The following is a 6,061-nucleotide window of genomic DNA, read 5'->3' on the forward strand; positions in this document are numbered from 1 at the left end:
TCTGAAAGCAGGGTTATGGATGTTCTCAGATTGAAATTCGTTCTCTTCAGGGTTATCGTTTCCAGTGATCTTGCCCCAATATCTTTCTAACTCCCAGTATGCAAGACTGTCTTCAGCTACTTTGGTGTATGCATCTAATCCATGAGGTAGTTCTAGCATTTCAGCAAAATCTCGGATGCAAAAGTTAAATTCCATATCAAAGAGTCGAAAGAGGATGACTCCTTTCTTCAGTCCTTGTCCACAGTTAGGAAGATAAGTCAAGGAACTCAAGAATTCCAGAGTGAGCTTCCGGTAGGTACTAAACTTGCGGAACAGGTGAGAACTGGTCCAACCGATTTGGTTCAGCAAGTGCATGACGCTCTCTTCGATACCAAGTCTTTCCATAGTCGGCTGGTGAGGATAGCAAGTCAAATCCATTTGTCTTTCAGCCAGCTTATCAAATCTTGCTTCTTGTCCTCTACCACGGAACACAACTTCCATATTATCGACTTCTTGCATCTTGATTAGTTAGTAGTTAAGAAAACCTAGAAGTTGAAAATATTAAGATTAAGTTAGAACTAGGCTAGTGTTGATTAAAAAAAGGAAAATAAAGAGAAAAAATAAAAATAAAAATAATATAAAAATGTAACAAGTTATAATAATAAATATAATTATAAAAAGGAAATATTTTCTCGAATTAAGATAGCAGTTATAATTATAGTAATTATTATAAAATGTAGGAAAAATATAAAAATGATTAAAATTAAAATTAAAATAATTCAAAATAGAATAGATTATTTAAATAAAAATAAAAAGTTAAAAAAAATAAAAAAATAATAATAAAATAAAAGAATAAATAAATGTGGGTTGTCTCCCACCAAGCGCTTTGTTTTATGTCGTAAGCTCGACGATTTAAAAATAGAAAACTATTTTTTCGAATGAGCGGGCAGCTCGTCAAGTTTAAAGAGTTCAATGTTTTCATCGTGTTCGAGATGATGGTAATACTTAAGACGTTGCCCATTTACGACAAAAGGTTTGATGGTTTCTCCTTTGATTTCTAACGCTCCACTCGGAAATATGTTAGTTATTTCGAAAGGGCCAGACCATCTAGATCGTAACTTCCCAAGAAATAATTTTAATCTAGAATTAAATAGAAGTACTTTATCGCCTATGTTAAAATTTTTCCTAGATATATGCTTGTCGTGCCATTTTTTCGTTCTCTCTTTATAAATTTTGGCGTTTTCGTAAGCGTCTTGTCTAAGTTCTTCTAATTCGTTTATGTCTAGAAGTCGTTTCTCACCAGCGGCGGTGTAGTTTAGATTTAAATTCTTAATGGCCCAATAGGCCTTATGTTCTAACTCTACCGGAAGGTGGCATGATTTTCCATAAACGAGTTTGAATGGGGTAGTTCCAATTGGAGTTTTAAAAGCTGTTCTATAAGCCCATAAAGCTTCATTTAACTTGGTTGACCAATCCTTTCTAGATATAGCAACAGTTTTCTCCAATATTTGTTTTATTTCGCGGTTAGATACTTCTACTTGTCCGCTTTTTTGTGGATGGTATGGTGTAGCTATTCGATGATTTACTCCAAATTTTTGAAGGAGTTTCTCAAGTATTCTTGAAATGAAATGGGACCCACCATCGCTAATTACCAGTCTTGGCACACCGAACCTAGGAAAGATGATGTTTTTGAAGAGTTTGATAACTACTCGTGTATCGTTTGTAGGAGAAGCGATAGCTTCTATCCATTTCGAAACGTAATCGACAGCTACGAGTATATATTGATTTCTAAACGATGATGGAAACGGACCCATAAAGTCTATTCCCCACACGTCAAATATTTCTACTTCTAGAATGCCCTTTTGAGGCATTTCGTCACATCTCGAAATATTTCCGGTTCGTTGGCATCTATCACAGTTTAGTACAGCAAAATAAACGTCTTTCCACAGATTGGGCCAGAAGAGTCCAGATTGAAGGATTTTGGCGCAGGTTCTAGATGTGCTATGGTGTCCTCCACACGGTGCAAAATGACAGTGTGTTATTATGTTTCCTATTTCTTCCTCGGGTACACAACGTCTAAAGATTCCATCGGGGCCTCTTTTGAACAGGAGCGGGTCGTCCCAATAGTAATGTTTTAGGTCATGGAAGAATTTCTTCTTCTGTTGGTAACTTAGATCAGGAGGAAGTACACCAGCAACTAGGTAATTTACGAAATCTCCATACCAAGGTGTGTCAAAGCGGACTAAAGCTACTTCTACAGAGTTGTTGGTTTCAGTGATTGGATGGTATGGTTCTAATTCATCGGCTTCTACATTTCCAATCGAGAGAGGTGATCTGCTACGACATTTTCAGTTCCCTTTTTATCTTTAATTTCTAGGTCGAACTCTTGTAATAACAGGATCCATCTCAACAGTCTCGGTTTGGCGTCCTTCTTGGTTAAGAGGTACCTAATGGCGGCGTGGTCAGTGTATATGATTATTTTGGCTCCTACCAGGTAAGAACGGAACTTGTCTAATGCGAATACGACAGCTAGTAATTCCTTTTCTGTCGTGGCATAATTCATCTGAGCTTCATCTAGGGTTCTTCTCGCATAGTATATGACATGTAGTTTCTTATCCTTTCTTTGCCCTAGAACGGCTCCTACAGCATAATCGCTTGCGTCGCACATTATTTCGAAAGGCTCGTTCCATTCGGGAGGTTGCATAATTGGCGCAGAGATTAATGCTTGTTTAAGCGTATGGAATGCTTCAGTGCATTTATCAGTAAAAATGAATTCGACGTCTTTCATCATTAATTCGGTTAAGGGTTTGGTTATTTTAGAGAAATCCTTAATGAAACGTCACTAAAAACCAGCGTGTCCTAGAAAACTTCTTATTTCTCTAACAGTTTTGGAAGGTTGAAGGTTTTCGATAATTTCGATTTTGGCTTTATCTACTTCGATTCCTCTATCGGATACGATGTGTCCAAGTATAATTCCTTGTCGAACCATGAAATGGAATTTTTCCCAATTAAGGACTAGGTTAACGCTTACGCATCGTTTAAGTACTAATTCAAGGTTCTCTAAGCATTTTTCAAAACTTCCTCCACAAACCGAGAAGTCGTCCATAAATACTTCCATTATTCCATCCAGGAAGTCGGAAAATATTGCCATCATGCATCTTTGGAAGGTCGCGGGTGCATTGCAAAGTCCAAAAGGCATTCGTCTATAAGCGAATGTACCATAAGGACAGGTAAACATGGTCTTCTCTTGGTCGTCAGGGTGGATAGGAATTTGGAAGAATCTGGAGTATCAATCCAGATAACAGAAATGTGAGTGCTTAGCTAGGCGTTCGAGCATTTGATCTATGAAAGGTAAAGGGAAATGGTCTTTTCGGGTGGCTTTGTTTAGCTTCCTATAGTCAATGCACATTCTCCATCCAGTTTGGGTATGTTGTGCTACAGATTCGCCTTTTGCGTTGGTGATTACGGTAACTCCTCCTTTCTTTGGTACGACATGAACAGGACTAACCCATTTGCTATCGGATATTGGATATATTATTCTGGCTTCTAGCAATTTTTGGATTTCCTTTTTAACCACATCGCTCATAATAGGATTTATTCGCCTTTGATGTTCTCTAGAGGTTTTACAATCGTCCTCGAGCATAATGCGGTGCATACAGAGGGAAGGACTTATTCCTTTCAAATCTGATATGTTATATCCTAAAGCGGTCGGGTATTTTCTTAGGACAGTAGGTAATTTTTCAGTCTCGGTTCGTCTTAAATCGGCGTTAACTATAACTGGTCGATTTTGTTCTTCGTCTAGAAATTCGTACCTAAGATCGGTAGGTAGTGTTTTTAGTTCTATAGCAGGTTTCTTAGGCCCAGGTATAGGATCAGGAGTTAATGCCAAACATTCGCTCAGGTGGTCATCTTGATATTCCCCACGCCAGTTGTCATCTTCAAAGATCGGTGGTATAGGAATTTTTAGGATCTCGGTTTCCTTATTTGGTTCGGATTTTATTTCATTAACACACTCGTCGATTATGTCGGCAGAGCAGCATGTGTCAATTATAGAAGGTGCTTTTAGGAATTGGGAAAGGATAAATTCTATTTTCTCTTTTCCTACTTCGAAAGTAAGCTTTCCTCGCTTGACGTCTATAATTGCACCAGCGGTTGCTAAGAATGGTCTTCCTAATATGATCAGGATGTTAGAATCTTCTTGGATATCCATTATGATGAAGTCAGTTGGGATGTAGAATTGGCCTACACGAACAGGGATATTTTCTAAAATTCCTACAGGGTATTTAACTGAGCGGTCGGCTAGTTGAAGAGACATTCTCGTTGCCTTAAGCTCACCTAGATTTAGCTTCTTACAGGTTGAAAGAGGCATCAAACTAACACTGGCTCCTAAGTCGCACAAGGCTTTCTCTATGATGGTTTTTCCTATTACGCAGGGTATAGAGAAACTACCAGGATCTTTCAGTTTGGGAGGCATGTTATTTTGGATGATAACGCTACATTCAGCGGTAAGCGTTACAGTTTCGTTATCCTCGAGTTTCTTTTTGTTTGATAGGATTTCTTTTAGGAATTTAGCGTACGAAGGCATTTCGGTTATGGCTTCTGTGAACAGTATGGTTATGTTTAATTGTTTCAGAAGTTCTACAAATCTTTTAAATTGCGCTTCGGTTTTTGATTTAGCTAATCTCTGAGGGTAAGGAATTGGTGGCTTATAAGGTGGTGGTGGAACGTAGGGTTTTTCTTTTTCAGGTTCCACTTCGTTGTTGTTCTCATTAGTCTTAGCAGTTTGATCATCAGTTGATGTCTTTTGGGTTTCCTTTGGCTCTTGTTGGGACATGGGTGCATTTTGAGTTCTAGGATCAATAGGTCCATCGTAGTTCGTTCCACTTTGTAGTGTTATCGCGTTCGCATGTCCTTTAGGATTAGGTTGTGGTTGAGCAGGAAACGTGCCAGGGGCAGCAGTAGGTGCTTGTTGTTGAGCTACTTGTGAAATTTGAGTTTCTAACATTTTGTTATGCGTAGCTAAGGCATCTACTTTGTTCGACAGTTGTTTTAGTTGCTCGCTATTGTGGATGTTTTGATTTAGGAAGTCCTTATTGGTTTGTTGTTGGGAAGCTATAAAGTTTTCCATCATGATTTCAAGATTCGACTTCCTAGGGGCGTTTTGAGCAGCTACAGGCGCTTTTTGATAACCAGGTGGCACAGCAGGTGCTTGTCCAGGCGCGTACAACGTGTTGTTGTTTTTATATGAAAAGTTTGGATGGTTTTTCCATCCAGGGTTGTACGTGTTAGAATAAGGGTTTCCTTGAGCATAGTTTACTTGATCAGATGGGACTCCAGTCAAGAGTTGACATTCGGCAACTGCGTGTCCAGTTAATCCACAAATCTCGCAGTTAGGTGCTACAGCAGCAGCGGTGGCTGAAGGAGTGATGGTTAAGTTTTCGATCTTTTGAGCTAAAGCGTCTACTTTAGCGTTAACACGGTCTATACCACTTATTTCGTACATTCCTCCTTTGGTTTGGGTTTTCTCTAGAGCAGCTCGTTCTCCACCCCATTGGTAATGGTTTTGTGCCATGTTCTCTATGAGGTTGTATGCTTCATCATGGGGTTTGTCCATTAGTGCTCCGCCAACAGCGGCATCTATAGTCATTTTAGTGTTATATAGGAGACCACCATAGAAAGTATGAATGATCAGCCATGGTTCGAGTCCATGATGAGGGCATAGTCTAAGCATGTCCTTGTAACGTTCCCAAGCTTCGAAGAGTGATTCGTTATCTTTCTGGGTAAATCCGTTGATTTGACCTCTTAGCATAGCAGTTTTGCTAGGCGGAAAGTATCTTGCTAAGAATACTCTCTTCAATTCGTCCCATGTAGTTATGGAATTAGAAGGCAGGGATTGAAGCCACGCTCTAGCTCTATCTCTCAAGGAGAAACGAAAGAGACGTAATCGAATAGCTTCGGAACTAACGTTGTTAGCTTTGACAGTGTCGGCATATTGCACGAACACAGATAAATGGAGGTTGGGATCGTCTGCAGGGCTTCCAGAGAATTGATTTTGTGGAACAGCTTGTACCAACGAAGGTTT

General features: G+C 39.3%; 1 non-coding gene across 1 annotated transcript; it reads left to right on the forward strand.

Annotated features, from left to right (window-relative positions):
* The first annotated feature begins 5,681 nt into the window (after positions 1-5,681).
* LOC131615328 (small nucleolar RNA R71) lies at positions 5,682-5,788 on the forward strand. Its single transcript, XR_009287749.1, has one exon. It is a non-coding gene; the product is annotated as a small nucleolar RNA R71 (small nucleolar RNA).
* The last annotated feature ends 273 nt before the right edge of the window (positions 5,789-6,061 follow it).

This window comes from Vicia villosa, linkage group LG6 (genome assembly GCF_029867415.1).
Source record: "Vicia villosa cultivar HV-30 ecotype Madison, WI linkage group LG6, Vvil1.0, whole genome shotgun sequence".
Classification (NCBI taxonomy): Eukaryota; Viridiplantae; Streptophyta; class Magnoliopsida; order Fabales; family Fabaceae; genus Vicia; species Vicia villosa.